Source organism: Antechinus flavipes, chromosome 1, assembly GCF_016432865.1.
Source record: "Antechinus flavipes isolate AdamAnt ecotype Samford, QLD, Australia chromosome 1, AdamAnt_v2, whole genome shotgun sequence".
Lineage (NCBI taxonomy): Eukaryota > Metazoa > Chordata > Mammalia > Dasyuromorphia > Dasyuridae > Antechinus > Antechinus flavipes.
Window position 1 is genome coordinate 146,606,342 of NC_067398.1, and position 18,226 is coordinate 146,624,567.

At 33.9% G+C, this 18,226-nt stretch overlaps 2 long non-coding RNA genes across 2 annotated transcripts in view; one reads left to right on the top strand and one right to left on the bottom strand.

Moving 5' to 3' along the window:
* The window catches only part of LOC127557901 (uncharacterized), a 60,475-nt gene that overhangs the window by 25,113 nt on the left and 17,136 nt on the right, over nt 1-18,226 (top strand). The window lies entirely within an intron of this gene.
* LOC127557913 (uncharacterized) lies at nt 1,165-8,316 on the bottom strand. Its single transcript, XR_007952657.1, has 2 exons — nt 4,429-8,316; nt 1,165-1,418 (listed from the first exon to the last, which is right to left on the bottom strand). It is a non-coding gene; the product is annotated as an uncharacterized LOC127557913 (long non-coding RNA).

Here is an 18,226-nt window from a genome sequence, read left to right on the forward strand (position 1 = left end):
CTTGGCGTTTTTAAGATAAGTTTTTTTTAATAGGTCGCAATTTGACTGAGGCAAAACTCAATACTTGTGATTAACACTAGTTAAGAAATGAGGCAGAGAATGACTTCTTTTGCCAAGTCTAAATAAATAAAAAATAAATAAATCTGGGAGGGGAAGCCTTTCAGGGTTTCTGGCCAAAATAGAAAGAAGAATATAGGCAATAGTGAAGTGAAGCTTGACTTGGGTCCTTCCTAAAATGATGGTCAAGTCAAAAGCATTTATGAAGCATCTGCAATGTGCCAGACATTGTGCTGTCTTATGATGGGTGTCACTGATTAAGAAAGAAGGACAGCAGGTATATGTATCTTAGATACCTTTTGAATAAATGGATTAGGAGTTCATGGCTTTGTTTGGAAAGGGAAAGACAAGATATGATAAGATATTTTTTTCTTTCCTCTAAATTTCTCTTTTTAACTTCATGCTGGATGGGGATGTCCTGGGTTCTCAATGATTATAGTTAGGGAACATTAACTCTGGCTAATTCTACTGAGCTGAAATGGCTGGTACTGGGCTTGCCACTTATTCCAACCTACCCTTATTAAACACTATCCTCTTTCACAAAATACGGTCCAGTCAAATGGATCTTGCTATTCCTTAAACTCTATGCTTTCTATATGAAACCCTATTTCCATGTTTTTGCATTCAATATACCCATGCCTGGAAGGTATTCCATCCTTTTTCCCTCTGTGATGATTGAAATCTTAAATAACTGAGGAACAAAAGACCCAAGCTTCTGAGCATATCGATTTATTAAGTAATGATTGTCAATTGCATAACAAATTGGAATTAGTTCTCATCTTGGCACTGGACCCTGAAAACAAGGGGAGATAGATTTTTATGCATTAAGGACAATAATTAACAGAATATAAACAGGATACAAGATTAGGTAATTTGATTCTAATTGAAGAAAAGATAATGGATTTTCCAAGTGAAGGTGGGGTGGGGAGAATGAGTTTCTCTTTAGTTAGGAAGGGACTAGTGGATATTGAGGTTTTTCCTTTCTCAGAACTGGGCAATGCTAATTAATTGCATTCATCTACATTTTTTAAATCAATAGATGGCTTATGCCATCTATTTTCCCATGAATGATTCACAGAAAAACAAAAAGATTACTAAAAGGCTGTATGTTATCATTTTATTTATTTAACTCATATGCAGAATACATCATACAAAATATCAGCCTGGATAACTCAAAAGGCAGAATTAAGGTTGCTAGGAGAAATATTAACAATTTGAGATATGTGATGATAGTACTCTGATAACAGAAAGTGAAGAAGAATTAAGAAGCTCTTGATGAGGATAAAAGCAGAGAATGTAAAAGCTTGCTTGAAACTTAATATAAAAAAAATTAAGATCTTACCAATTCATCCCATCGCTTCCTGGAAAACAGAACAAAATGAAATGGAAGCAGTGTCAGATTGTGTGTATGGGCTAAAAGATCACTAAAGATCGCAACTTCAGTCAATGAAATTAAAAAGACACTTATTCCTTGGAAGGAAAGGTTTGGTAAATCTAGGTAGCATATTAAAAAAACAGAGATATCACAAAGGTCCTTAAAGTCAAAGCTATGGCTTTTCCGTAGCAATTTATGGCTGGGAGAATTGGACTATAAGGAAAGCTGAGAACCATAGATTCTATTCTTTTGAGTTGTAGTTCTGGGGAAAACTTTTGAGAGTCCCTTGGACAGCAAGATCAAATGAATTAAAAATGAATTCAGGCTGTTCATTAGAAGGTTAAATATTGAAGCTGAACCTTAAATACTTTGGCTATATATAATAAGAATATGGGACTCATGGAAAAGATTGTAATGTTGGGAAAAATTAAAGGCAAAAAGAAAAGGGGATGGCAACAGATGAGATGGATAGATAGTGTCATGGAAACAATGAACATGAACTTGGACAAACTGGTTAATGGGGTCATAAAGATTTGGACACAACTGCATAGCAATAACAAAATAAAATGGAGGATAATGCATAAGGAAGCATAAAACAGCATCAGAATTCATAAGATAGAAATTTGATTTTTTATTTCACTTTTCATATCAAATCAACTCCATGTTGTAACCAGTCTCCACTTCTTACAATTCTTGGTTTCCTTCATAGTTCAGCTCAAATGCCACCTACTACATGTAATCTTTTCTGATTCTTGATCTCAGAGATTTAGTGACTACTTTAAAAAATTACCTTGTATTTCTTTTATGTCTTATGAATACTTATTTTGCATATAGATATATGTGCATGTTGTGTTTCCCTAGAGAATGTAAGTTCATTAAAGGCAGGAACTGTTTCATTTATGTCTTGGTTTTCCTAGTGTGTGGCAAAGACCCTGAAGAAATGTTTGTTAATTGAGTAAGTGTGTGATTAGAAACAGACTGTTTCTGTAATCCAACGATCCACCTAACTAACTAGAGAATCTCGGTCTTAGATTATGTTATTTGATTTATGTTCTGTGATTGTATTTATTCTTGAGTATATCTTAGTAAGTAGATACTCAGGTTATTTATACATGCTGTAATTATTTTTATTGTAATTAAATGTTCTATCAATACCTTCAGAGTTTTGTTAGTTGATTTATATGATCATATTTTATGACTAGATACTTATTGATGTTATTATTGATTTTAATTAATTTTAAGTTTCATCTCTAGGGTTTTCTAAGTAAACATTGATGTCATATGTAAAAATAATGATTTTATTTTTTCTTTGCCTATGTCTATTCTTTTTGTCTTATTTCCCTAGCTTGCATTTTAAAGATATTATTAATAGCAATAACAAATGATATCCCCATTTTACTCTTGATCTTAATGGAAATGCCTCGTATTTCTGCATTTTAGACAGTTCTTGGTTTTTAATTGATACTATTTAATATTTTAAGGAATGGCAATTATTCTTATTCATTCTAGTATTTCTGAACAGAAATAAAGAGTCATTGCCTCTTATATTGACTTATTTCTTGCCAGTGGACTCGGATGATTCTGAAAGAGAGAGTGAGACTGATGCTTTGGCATAGCTCTGTCTCACTTAAATTCAGTTCCCTCAGAAGTCAAGACATCACCCTTGTGATGTCATCAATCCTCTTGGTGAATAAAGGATGAGCAACAACAAGAGAAAGGAATATTGCATTTTGTCATAAACTATTTCTACATCTATTGGTGTTGTCATTTTTGGGGAATCCTGTTCATATTTTTATATGGGTTCAATATTTTTAAAAATAAACTTTTATTGATGTTCTTTGTTTTGTCATTGCCTCGATTTTCTCCTGTCTTCCTACCACTCCCAGAGAGCCATCTTTTTTAACAAAGAATTTTTTTAAAATGAAAAAAAGTCAGCAAAAAAAAGCCTGTTGTTACTGAAATGTTCCTTATATATGGGCTGAAAATTCTGCAGAGGAGCAGGGGATGAGAGGTCAGGCTTGATTTTTCATATCTTTTCTTTTTCATTATAATTTCATAAAATTCTATTCAGTTGTTTTGTGGTGATCATTCTGTCCATTTACATTATTGTAGTCCTGGTGTATTATTATTATTATTTTTTGCTCTGCAGGCTACACATTGCATCAGATCACATTTGTCATCTTATATCATATTTCTATTCTATTCTATTCATATACTATAATTTGTTTAGGCATTACCCAATTGATCTGCTTCTGCTTTCCCCTCAGTTATTTGCAACCACACACACACAAAACGCTTAAAATAGTTTAACATGTATGAAGTTTTTCTTTAAGTCAATGATTTCTTTGGGGAAAGGATATATATCTGCTAGTGAAATCTCTGGATAAAGGAGGATAAACATTTTAGTAATTTTATTTAATTCCAAATTACTTTTAATAATCGTTGCACTATTTCACAGCTCCACTAAAGGTACATTAGAGTGCTTGTCTTTCAACAGTCTTTATTACTTACTGTTCCTATCTTTTGTTATCTTTGCTAATTTGCTGGCCATGAGGTGAAATGTCAGGGCTGTTTTGATTTGTATTTCTCTTATTAGTGATTTGGAAATATTATTTCATAAGGTTGTTAATAATTTGCAATTGCTCTTTTGGGAATCATTGGTTCATATCCTCTGACTATTTATACATTGGGGAATGTATTTTGGTCCTAAATAGTTTCCCTAGTTTATATATTGTAGATATCAAATTCTTATTATGAATCTTTGATACAAAGATTCCGCCTCTCCTCCTCGCCCCCTCTCCCTCCCCTCCCCCCATTTGAGCATTTTCCCACTTATCTTAAATGCATGTCTGTGTATGTTGGTAAAAGCCTTTTAATTTCATGTTATCAAAATTATCTATTTTATCTTTTTATAATTGCTTCTTCCTTTGTTTAATTAAGATTTCATCTCTTATTTATAGCCTTGAAAAGTATATGATTTACCATAGTATTCTTACCTTTTTTTTGTTGTTTGCTTGCTTTTTGTTTTCTTTCTCATTTTTTCCTCCTTTTTCATCTGATTTTTCTTGTGCAACATGATAAAAGTGGAAATATGTATAGAAGAATTGTCCATGTTTAACATATATTGGATTGCTTGCTGTCTAGGAAAGGAGGTGCAGAAGGGGAGGGAAAAAATTTAGAATACAAAGTTTTGCAGGGGTGAATGTTAACAACTATCTTTGCATATATTTTGAAAATAAAAAGCTATTATTTAAAAAAAAAAGACCAAAAAAAGTATATGGTTTACTTCTCTTATTTATGGTATGATTTATTATTCAGGCTATTTGTTCATTTTGAATTTATTCTGGAATGTGGTATAACATGCTAATCTAAGCTTAGTTTCTGCTAGGCAGTGATACACGTGTACACAAGCGCACGCACACATACACACACACAGAGCTTTTGCTCTATGACCTATTAAATACAAAACTTTCTTAATGCTGAGCCAGTCTGGAATTTGTAGTATAAATCCAACCCGACCAAAGTGAAAAATCTTTTGTCAACATTGCTGTAGCCACTTTGCTAACATTGTATTCAAACTTTTTGTGTCAATTTTCATTAGAAAATTGGCTTAGTTTTCTTTCTGTTTCTTTGTTTCTTCTCTGTATTCAGTTTAGGTATTAGAGCTATACTTGTTTTTTGGAGGGAATTTGGTAGGATGGCTTATTTTCCTATTTTTGTAAATAATTTTTTTAGTAGTAAAATTTATTACTCTGAATATTTGATAGAATTTCATGTATAAGTCCATTTGAGTAAGTATTTTTCCCCTTTGGGTGTTCATTTATTTATAGTCAATTTATTTTCCCTAAGATTTGCAATTTTATGCTATTTATTGGGCTGTTGGGAATTTTATAGTTTTATCAGTATTTATCTATTTCTTTAAAGTTAGCAGTCTTTTGAGCATATAGGCGAATAACATAATTTCCAAGAATTTCCTTCCTTTATTTCCTTTTTATCTCTTGTGATTTCTTTTTTATTTTGATGATTTGTATTTTCTGTTAAAAGCTATGGTTTGTCTATTTTACTAGCCCTTAAAAAAAACAACAAAAAAATGACCAAAGGTCATACAGATAGTATGGGGTTAAATTAGGATTTTTCTCTGATTCAAAGTCAAATGCTCTTTTCATTAGGCCACATTACCTAGCTAAGAATGTACTAGCCTATAAACAAATATAGTTATTTCCTAGTACACCATGAACTTCACAGTTTCAGAGCTACTTTTTACTTTAGTATTTAATATCTGGCAGTTTGAGTATGAAATTCTTCTCTCTGCATTTTAATATGGGATCTTTAAAGAACCTGTCAGCATGAGCTACCTTTGATTTTGCTTCTTTAACAATCACAGCTGGGTAATTGTATCATGTCAATCAAACTTTTTTTAAAAGGCTCATTTTCATGCTAATAAACTAGAAACCCATCAGTGAAATGTAGTTTGAAAGCACTAGGAGAAGGGAGCTTGACATAGCAAGGTCTCTGAAGTCAGAAAAATCTGGGCTGAAGCTCTTTCTCTGACACATCCCTTCTCTGTGACCCTAGACAAGTAATACATTGTGGGAATCAAATAAGTTGAAGTTGTGAAAAGTGCTTTTCAAACCTTAAAACCCTCAAAATGTCTGTTATGATTATTTATTATTAAGTACCTATATCTATACTTAAATAAATATTTTGTATAAGACATTGAGGAAGGCACAACATTTAGATGAGATATGACACTATCTGCTATCCTCATGAATTTAAAGTCTGATAGGGAGAGAGCAGTTAGGTAATGTAGTAGATAGAATGCTGAGCCTGGAATCAGGAAGATTTTTCTTCTTGAGTTCAAATCTGGCCTCAGACACTTACTACCTTATAATCCTGCACTAATCACTTGACCCTGTTTGCCTCAATTTCCTTATCTATAAAATGAATTGGAGAAGGAAATCACAAACTACTCTAGTATCTTTTCCAAGAAAGCCCAAATCCCAAATGGGGTCATAACAGGAATGAAAAAGGACTGGGGAACAACAAAAGGAGTATAAGTAGGAAAACAATAACCCAGTGTGTAGATTGGAATTTGGGAAATTTGAGGGAAAGGTAGATTTTGGAGAGTAGTGTGGATTGAATTTGGTGGGGTGGAGATAGTGGATGGGAGGGCTCTTGGAAAGGTGGGTGATGTGTGGGGTGGAAGGATTGGGGAGAAGATAAGGTAACAAAAATAGGGTAAAAAGGAGAATTTGAGAAAAAGTGAGTAAAAATAAGATGGAAGGAAATTCATAAATAATTTTATTATCACTTTGAATGTGAATGGGATGTTTATAGCAGCTTTCTTTGGAACAGCAAAGAACTAGATATTGCAGGAATCCCCATCAATTGGGGAACAGTTGAACAAGTTGTGATGAATGGTTGTCATGGAATACTATCGTGCAATGAGGAATGATGAACTCAATTATCTTAGAGAAGCATGGAAAGACTTGAATGAAATGATGAAGAGCAAAGTGAGCAGAATGAAGAGACTATTGTACACAGTAACAGCAATATTGTTTTAAGAACAACTTTGAGCAATTAAGTAATTTTGAATATTATAAATGCACAAATGAAAAATAAAGGACATATGAAGAGAGTTGCTATCTGCATCCAGAGAAAGAACTGACAATTAGAAGTATGTATAGAATAACTTTACACACACACACACACACACACCTATTTGTGTCTAATAATTGCCATTTCTAGACTGGGGGAAGAAATAGGGAAGAAAATAAAAGTAAAGAAAGAAAAAAGAAATTTAAGTGATAATTTGTTGTAAATTTGAAGAATTGTACATGGTAGATTTGCAGTTTCATGTGCAATCATCTTTTTTTATTGTACTGTTTTATAGAAATGCTTGTTTTGTTCCGTGGATTGGAAATGATTTTTTAAAAGTAAAAGAAAAAAATTCTAGATAATTATAATATGTGATACTCTGTAAATTCTTTAATGAGTTATTAAAGGAAGAACACTGTATGACCCCAGATGTAATATTATACCTACTGGGAGATCAAGGAAGATTTCACAAAGAAGGCATTTTTAAAAGGTAAGAATTCAGCAGGTGAAAAGGAAAAAGGACTACATTTCAAATCCAGAGATAGGAGGGCATGTGACTCATTTGAAGGACAAAGAGTAAACTGGTAGAGATAGAACTTGGGGTGTGTAGAACAGTAGTAATATGAGATAAGCTTGGAAAGGCATAACTAGAGCTAGATTGTGGAGGCTCTAGAATATTAGATTAAGGATTTATTAATGAGACAATAGAGAATATCTGAAGATTTCTGAGCAAAGTCATGACATTCATTAATTCATTTATTCAATCACTAGGACCAGATCTATGAATAAGAATAGTTATTCTAATAGCATCATAATTCATAGAAATACATAGCACCTGTGAGAGGGAGAACATCCTCTAAAAGAGATGTTAGTCTCCTATGAGTATTCCCCCATGTGAGGCATAAAGGAAAGTATGTTTTCCTGGAAAGGCGCTTTTCTCAGAACAGCATTTAACTGCCCTGGAGATTGTGGTTTTGAGTACTGATTAACTAGAACTCAACATTTTCTGTTTAACTGAGACATTTCCACCCAATGGCATCTTTGTTTCTTCTGAACTTGCTCTTAAGTGGATGGTACTGGAAACAGAAGAGATTGGTATAGACCAAAAAAAAATTTTGGGAGCTTTAAAATGTTGGAAAAACTACCATAGATCCAGCAACAAGTCCATAATAGAGTTGACTGATAGATGTTGTCCTGCTTTGTGAAGAGACAGTCCTAAGAAGTAAATTGATCTACCTAGTCTAGCAATGAATTGATCTAGCTTGAGAGACACTATGTTCCTTGCAAATCAGGGAAGAACTAGTCCATAAATTATATGAACTTTAAAGTGAGCTTAATGAAGGTATGCTTTGTAACAATCACTTTAACTTTAAATATACTTTAAGCACTCAGGGGATGTATAGAGAAGAGATTGTGTCTCAGTTTGGGAGTGGGGATTTTAAAAATTGATCTTTCCTTTTTATTTCTTAGGAAATGTCTCTTTCTATAGGCTAATTAGTGCTAGCTGGTTAATCAATATTGATGAGATATTGACATTCTAGTTAATATGAGGGAGTTTCTGGTAATTGATAGTGGGGAAATAGAGTACTAATGGAATCTCACAATTTATAGTACTAGAGAAAGCTGTCCCTCTCTCCTGCCCCAGCCTTGCTCTGGGGACCTTCCAGTACAAGTATGGCTTGGAAAATTATGTCCAGTAACTCTATATAGGTGCTGCACTTATAAACAAGGATAATAACTTAATGTCTCAACATTCTGGGGAACTTGCCTTCACAAGGGCTTCTTAAACTTTTTCTACTCACCTTTTCCCCTGGATAATTTTTACATGACACCAGATATATAGGTATGTACATCAAACATTTACTGATAATAAATCATGATTTCAATCCCCACAGTCAATTAAGGGACTCCCATATGGAATTGTGACTCACAGTTTAAAAAGCTTTGGCCTAGATCATAATTGATAGATAAGTTGCTGAAATGCTTATGCTTCCTTACCATAAGTTCCAAACACTGAAGATAATATCACCTTTCCCCCCCTTTTTTTTTCATCAAATAGATTCACTTACCTTTTTATTTAGGTTACCCAAACTTTTCAAAATAATGACAAGCAAAAAAGTTGGAAGAAAAAATTTAACAAGAGGGAAAGATACACATACATGTATATATGCAGTATATACATATATATTCATGCATATGGGTATAGACATAAGTATATATAGAGACATGTATGTATCCATCTATGTGTTTGAATATGTTATATATTTACTATCTGTCATTTATCCATCTACCTATCCACATATCTACTTGCTTTTCTATATATCTCAATTTATTTTTCAAGGGAGAAAATATATAGGAAAATTAGTATTTTCCTGCTTTATATTCTATAAATGTCATTTTGTCTACTGCTCCTTTTTTATTTTTTTAAACATGGAAGGATTCACATAAACACAATGTTCTTTCTGTCTGCAAATGGAATGTTTCATTTTGCTATCAGACACAGCTTTTGTTTTATACTCCAGTAATTGAAAAATGGCAGCATGGGTAGTAATTTTAATTATATTTAGACCTAACATTATATAGACATTTTAAAATGATTTTTTTCCAGAAAATTCAATAAAAGTTAATTACTTTCCTCTTTCATTTTAGAAAGAAAAAATTAATGTCATATGTGAGGTCTTGGCTTAGTTAAAGACTTAATTTTTTAAATAGTTGTTAGTACTTTTAAAATATGGATTTAATTCAATTCAGCAAATATTCATTAAGCCCTTCAAAGTAAACATTTATATGCCAGGCAGAAAAGGCAAAAATAAAATATCCCTTGTCCTCAAGAAACTTTTATTTTATTCTATGTAGTGGCTGGTTCCAAAAGGAAGAAGGGAGTAGGGAAAGGAACAGGAGTGATGAAGATGCAAGAAGCATTGGATTTAGCATTGGGAAGTATGTTAGAAATTACTTGGTTCTATATGAGAAAATGGTAACTCATCCTAAGTACTTAAATGTGAAGGGGAATATATATATATATATATATACACACACACACACACATATATATGTCTGTATGTCTGTACTGATAGGCATATATATGTATATATATGTGTGTATTTGTGTACTATATTAGATATGTGTGTATGAATACTGGTCCCATTGTCAGAGCTAAGTCTGTTCTTAAACTTTTTCTACTCACCTAAGTAACAGATTTAGCTCTGATACTTCTCCCCCTTTTCAGAAATCCTGAATGGTCTGTGGGGGAGGAAGGTTGTTTCTTTCCATTGCTATTAGCTATTTAACTTAACATTTAAGATTGGGTTAACTTTTACAAAAAATATTTATTTCAAAGAGATAACCAGAACAAAGCACAAATACTTTACTTTAACATCATAGGGGCCTGATCTACTCTTTACACTTTAGTTTCTTTGAGAGATATGATGGGGTTGGAAGTAAGCTCACAACTATGGCATAGCAATGATCGTGTTCAAAGCCAGAATCTCCTGGTTTGGAATCCTGGATACTTCCCTCTTACGGCATAAAAGATGAGTTGATGTGATTGCCAATAGTCAGTCTGAATTCTTAGGTTCCTAGATCCTTGTGGCTTGAGCTATTGATCCAGGTAGGAGATTGTTCTCCACATCTAGAATGAAAAAGGGCAAAAATCCCAAAGACTTAGAATAGCTTGATAATTTGAAGGAACTTCAGCAACATGCTAGTCCAATATAAAAGGACTCTTCTTCCCAACATATTCAAGAAATGGTTATTCAGCTATTGCTTGAAGACTTAAAATGAAGGATGAATTGGGTACCTCTCTAGGTCTTTTGGACAGATCTAATTGTTAAGAAGTATTTGCTAGCATAAAGAAATTCACCCTTTTGTAACTTCCACTAATCTCTTCTAATATTACACTCTGGAATTAAGAAGAACAAGCTGAAATTTATTTCCCTAGTAATAGTTCTTAATATATTTTAAAATAGCTATTATGTCCTTCACCAAACTTCTAGTAGAATAGTCTTTTCATGAAATATCCTTTATCCCCTCAAATGATTCTCCTGTGGTAGAAGTCCTTCACCATACTAAATGATGGACATACCTTTGGACTTTTCTAATTTGTCAGTGGCCTATTCTCCAATTGATAAATGGTCAAAGGATATGAACAGACAATTCTCAGATGAAGAAATTGAAACTATTTCTAGCCATATGAAAAGATGCTCCAAGTCATTATTAATCAGAGAAATGCAAATTAAGACACCTCTGAGATACCACTACACACCTGTTAGACAGGCTAGAATGACAGGGAAAGATAAGGTGGAATGTTGGAGGGGATGTGGGAAAACAGGGACACTGATACATTGTTGGTAGAATTGTGAACACATGCAGCCATTCTAGAGAGCAATTTGGAACTATGCTCAAAAAGTTATCAAATTGTGCACACCCTTTGATCCAGCAGTGCTACTGCTAGGCTTATATCCCAAAGAGATCATAAAGAAGGGAAAAGGACCTGTATGTGCACGAAAGTTTGTGGCAGCCCTGTTTGTAGTGGCCAGAAACTGGAAATTAAATGGATGCCCATCAATTGGAGAATGGCTGAATAAATTGTGGTATATGAATATTATGGAATATTATTGTTCAGTAAGAAATGACCAGCAGGATGATTTCAGAAAGGCCTGGAGAGACTTACATGAACTGATGCTGAGTGAAATGAGCAGGACGAGGAAATCATTATATACTTCAGCAGCAATGAGATGAACCAAATCAGTTCCAATGGAGCAGTAATGAACTGAACCAGCTACACCCAGTGAAAGAACTCTGGAAGATGACTAAGAACCATTACATTGAATTCCCAATCCCTACATTTTTGCCCGCCTGCATTTTGGATTTCCTACACAAGCTAATTGCACAATATTTCAGAGTCTGATTCTTTTTATACAGCAAAATAACAGTTTGGTCATGTATACTTATTGTGTATCTAATTTATACTTTAATATATTTAACATCTACTGGTCATCCTGCCATCTAGGGGAGGGGGTGGGGAGAAGGAGGGGAAAAATTGGAACAAGAGGTTTGGCAATTGTCAATGCTGTAAAGTTACCCATACATATAACCTGTAAATAAAAGGCTATTAAAAAAAAAAAGAATTTGTCAGTGGCCTTCCTAGAATGTGGTGTCCAGAACTGACTATGGTAAAGTACAGTGGAAATCTCATTTCTTAAAAAAATGTATCTCTCTTAATGCAGGCCAAGAATGGATTAGCATTTTTTTTGGCTCTCTGAGATTTCTATCCATTTTCATTGAATATATCTTGGGTACACAAAATTTGCACATTGTTTCCTCCATTAGAATATGAGCAGGGTATGTATTTTTGCTCTTCTTTCTCTCTCCAGTGGTTGGCACAGTGCTTGACAAATAGTAAGTTGATAAATGTGTGTTGATTGACTAGATACCATGTTCCATTATTGACTCATATTAAACTTGTAGTTTACTAAAATTCCTAAATATTTTCCAGAAGTGCTAATTCTTGTCTTGCTCCACCAACTCCAATTTTATACTTGTGAAGTTACTTTTGAACCCAACTTTTTTTAAACAGTCCTTCTCTTCCCTTCCATTCTGCTCTATTTGATTCCAAGACTCTCCTTAAATGACAAGTTACTGAACCATTGTCTGCACTGATAAAATAGTGGAAAGGTAGCTTTGACTTTTCATGCTTTTTAAAGCATGCTCTTCTAAACATTAAAAAGCCATATATAAATAATAGACACTTCAGTAGCAAAATGTGTAGAATGCTGGATTTGTAGTCAGAAAGACAAGAATTCAAATCCAACCTTAGACCTTTTCTGTGTAACCATGGAAAAGTCATTTAATATCTGTCTGCTTCAATTTCTTCACCTGTAAAATAAAGTAATAAAAGCATCTACTTCCTAGAATGTTGTAAGGATAAAATGAAATAATTATAAATTGTTTTGCAAAACTTAAAGTATGATATAAATACTTAAAATTTAAAAGATCATACATATTATTATTGTTATCATTACTTTTTGTTATTTTACTTAAAAGAAGAAACACAATATCATTCTTAAAAGCAGGGAGAGGCTGGTACAAAGAAAACTAAGGTGTATAATATATTTTTGGACTGTGGGAATTTGTAGCATTTCTTGAATATCATTATTTAAGATGCCTTCTACTTTGTTTACTTGTAATTTGGTGTAGGAAAAAAAAGCTCTCAACTAAGAGACAATAAGCCAGGGTTTTAGGCCCTAATTTTGGAGTTTATTAGCATTGTGACTTTGACTAAATCACTTAATCCCTCTAAGCCTTAGGTTCCAAATTTATGTAACAATACAATAATACTGATACAGTACCTACTTTGCAAGGTTGTTGTGGGAACCAGTTGAGTTTATAAACATAAACTATTTCACTTGCTTCATGGAATGTTAATAGAACAAACTTAATTTTATTAATGAGTAAAATGTTTGCCATCTGAAGGATTCATAACACTGCCAGGCCAATAGAGTATCCCTTGGAAACTGAGGATGAATTGATGAAGTCAGGTTCCCCTCTTTATCATTATGATTTTCCTTTCTGTTTGTATATCAGCAATCTACAGTCTTCTAAGGAATTGAGTTTGACTTCAATAACTTGGAAAATTTTAAAAAGGATTACTATTGAGGTGACAGGAGAATACCTGGAAAGAGAAGGAAAGGTGACAAAGAATCAGAATGATTTAGCCTATCATCTTCCTTTCCTCTTTTTTTTCTCTTTAAATGAGGGGAATGTTGTATATTTGTTTACCTAAATTTTAGCAAAGCTTTTTAAAAAATAAAATACTTCCTACCATCCTTATTGAGAGAATGGAATGAGATGGACTGGATGATAAAATAATTATGTGAATTCAGAACTGATGGGCTGGTTAGACTCAAGGTTTCTAGTAGAGTGCCTTAGTTATCTATCCTTGACCCTAATCTATTTTACAAAATAAAACATTTTTTATCCTCCCTTAGGTAAAGGCATAGATGGTATGCTAATCAAATTTATATATTAACTAATTTTTAAAAATCTAAAGGATAGCTGGATTTCAGAAAATCCAGAAGGAACTTAACAGGCTACAAATGGTAGACTGAATCTAATCAGATGAAATTCAATAGAGATTAATGTAAAATCTACACTTGGGGACAAACATTAATTTTACAAGCACAAGGTATGAGACAGCAGGTAAAGCGGAGGAGAGGAGATGGTTTGGTTAGACAGTGATTATTGTGAAAAAAAGATGTAGGGTGTTTGGTGGACTGCAAAGTCAATGAGTCAGAAGTGTGATGTGGCAGCTAAGAACAGCAGTAACAACAACAACTAATGAGAGCTTGGACTGTGTTGAGAGGCAGAGTTTGAGCTTCTAGGAATAGGGAGGATAGCCTACTCTCTTTAAAGCTTTGGTCAGAAATTATTTGGAGTGTGATAGTCAATTTTGGGTGCCATATTGTAAGCATTGTTCAGAATAGGGCAACAGGTTGCTCATAGGATCATATATTTAGAGCTGAAAATGACCATAGAAGGCATTGAATCCAATCCTACAATTTTACAATTCTCCAAACTTTGAACATTTTCATTGATTATCCCTATGACTGCAGTTGCCTTCCCTTCTCATCTTCACTTCTTGACTTCCTTGACATTCTTCAAGTCTCAGCTGAGATACTTTAAGAAGTCTTCTCTTGGATAATAAAAGAGGGAAAAGGACCTGCCTGTGCAAAACTTGAATGCGCTGCTTTGAAAGGGATGGCTTCCTCCTCCTTAGTGGCTTGCTGACTACTTATTAGGTAGGTTTTAGTTAGGACTCCTTTGTTGTATAGGTGGACTAGATGATTTCTGAGAGTCTCTCTAACTTTTAAATTTGGTGATTTAAAAAAATAAACAATATATTAAGTGATCATTTAAAAGTTTATTTCCAGAAAGCTTTCTTGTCTCTATTTAGTCAGGCCAATATTTCCCCCATGTTTTGAATTCTTTGTTGAAGAGGAGCTATAGAAATGAAAACCAAATTCTAAAGCAAAATTTTGACCACATCTGTTCCCTGCTCATTAACCTTCAATGACTTTCTCCGGCCTCTAAGAGAAAGTGCAATATCCTCATTTTAACATTAAAATCCTTCACCATCTGGCTCCAACCAATCTTTCCAGTTTTATTTCACCTTGTTCCCTTTCTGTTCTTTGATCTAGTCAGAATGGCGGCATGTTCTTCCCTAAACTCAATAATCCTAAAGTCTTTAGATGGCCTCTTGCCTAGGGGCTTTCACTTCTCAAACCTCTTCCCATGCCTCTTAGAATCTCTGATTTCCCTCCAGGCTAAGTTTCCTACAAAAAACCTGGTCTTAATATTTCTGGTTGTTATCACTATCTCCCTTCTCAAATTATGTGCATTTACTTATGTGTAGCCAAACCCTCATTATATATGAAATTGTCAAATTTCTCAGTAGGATGAAAGCTCCTTGTGAGCAGGGATATTTTCTCCTTTTATCTTTGCATTCCCATTGCCTGGAACAGCACCCCTATATATATTAGGCTTTGAACAAATGCTTGTTGGATTAAATATTTTTTTTTGAAATTATAAGACCTACATCAATAACTTATTCCTACTGACTGCTGGCAAGCAAAGAGAAGCCTCTACCAAGCCAAGAACATTGCATAGATGAATACAAAAGATCACAAATGACATTCAGTGTTTTGGGAGATCAGCAGAATTTGCATAGACTTTTGTATGGTACAAAACAGATTTGCTCTTTTTTTCTTAAATCAAGAAAGATACTCATCTGCCAATGTATATTTTGATCTGTTTCAGTGGAAGGGTTTGTAATTATCTTTGCATTAACAGAATATTATTTCTAAGGTAAGTGATAAAAACTCTTGCTACTTGGATAACTGGTCCACATTGCTGAGTGAGTGCACCACATATGTATAAATATATGTTGGGTATATATATGTAAGGCTATAGATGTATGCATATATGCATGTGTTTATAGTGAGGGAGCCATCTTCTGCTGTTATGAATATGAGTGAATATAACATACACAATGAGTAATCATACCCAATTCAGTGCAAAGTTGTTGATGGAGATGCATCTGGGCACAAGTATATCCTCTCAGCTCATAGGCAGAAATATTCTGGAAAAGGGAAGGGATGTCACATAAGAGAAAGGAACATATTTCTCTGCAACTTTCGTCACTGCTTGTGGCCTTCTCTTCTTGGAGCATGATTCTGCCCCTGCTTTCTCTTCTATTGCTTAGTTCCTTTCCAGTCCTTTATTGTGGGAAGAGAACCAAGACAACTTTAATATTTTCCTGACTCTCTGCTTTTAACTTTCTCTCCCTCACCATCCTCTACTGAGAATATAAAAAGAGGCAAAATATAATCTCTATCCTCAAGGAGCTTATGTTCTAATGAGAAAGACAACATGAAAACAAATATTTGTAAAGCAAGCTATATACACACACACACACACACACACACACACACACACACACACACACATTATATATATATGATAAATAGGAAATAATCAATAGGGAAGCCATTGGAATTAAGAGTGGTTGGAAAAGGCTTTCTGTAGAAGATGGGATTTCAGTTGAATCTTAAAGGAAACCAGAGAGGTAAGTAACTGGAGCAGAGGGGAGAAAATCAATCAAAAAATGTTGGATAACCAAAAAAAATTCTTGGATTTGAGAGATGGAATGTCTTGTTTGTAGAACAACCATAAGGATAGTGTCATTGGATTGAAGGGTATATATTCAGGATTGGGAAATAAAGTATAAGAAGACTGGAAAGGTATGTGGAGAAAGATTATAGAGGACTTGGAATACCTAATAGGGCATTTTATATTTGATCTTGGAGGCAACTGGAAGCTGCTGGAGTACAAGTTCCTTAACTATAGAATGAGGGGTAGGGACAAAATGGCAGCCAAGTTCCGTTCTGGATCTAAGTCCAGAATTTATGACTTAATGTCTACACAGTTTCCTGCATGAAGCAGAAAATTAATAAATGTTTGTTGATTTGTATTGGATTGAATGGAAAGTATAGCAAAGGTGAGGAAATCGAGGCCTAAAGAGATTAAATGACTTATCTAAAATTAACTAGGTAATTACTAGAAGAATCAGGATTTAAACTTAGATTCTCTGATTTCAAGTCTAGTGTTTTTTCCTCTGTATCTTTCTGCTTCCCCCATTAGGTTCTTTTTGAAAATTCCTCATTCAGATATCCTCAGAAAGATTATTTTTTGTTGTTAGAATCCTATTATTATAGTTTCATGATCTTTTATATTTATATATTTTATATATAAAATATTTATATTCCTATATACAAAAATATATATATTTATGTTTATATATATTTATAAATCTAAACAAATCTAGTTTAAAAATTCAGTAATAATAATTCTCCCAACAATGAAAGAAAGGTCATTATCTCACACCCAGTTAAATTTCATATCTATATTTTGGTCAAAGGATGACACAATGTTGGGCCTGGAGTCAGGAAGACTCCTCTTCTTTCATTAAATCTGATCTCAGACACCTACTAGGTGTTTGAACCTGGCCACTGTCACTTAACTTTGTTTGCCTCAGTTTCCTCATCTATAAAGGAAGAGCTGGAGAAGAAATGGAACACCCCAACAGTATCTTTGTCAAGAAAACCTCAAATGGGATCTTCAAGGGTTGTACATGAATGAAAAGTGGCTGAAAAACCAACAAAAAGTGATTGCAGAGGAAAGAAAACCATTAAAAGAAGATGAACTTTTGGAAAGTTAGAGAAGTCAGGAGAGGTATCAAAGGGTTGGGATGAGTAATCAACATGAGGCACAGAAAAGAGGGGGAGGCATAACAATTAGGAGGAAGCAGTCTGTTTTATAATTTAGCTTCCAGCCAGGATGGCCATTGTCTCTTTAGGGGCAGGCCTCTTTTTGTGGTCAGACACTGTCCCCTTTGGAGGTGGAGAAGCATTTGGCAGATTAAATGTAGCCATTCATGATGCTTATGGCAAAGTACTTTTCCTCTAATTCTCTGAAGAAGGGCCAGATGGCCTTGTCATTGCTAATCAATGGATTACCATGCTCCAGCACACACTGAAGCCTCTCTGCCTTGAGCCAATTAAAGTAAAAAACAGAATCAGAGTTATAACTTTAGTTCTGCCCCAGATTGAATAATCAACCCTTTTTCAATAATCCTAT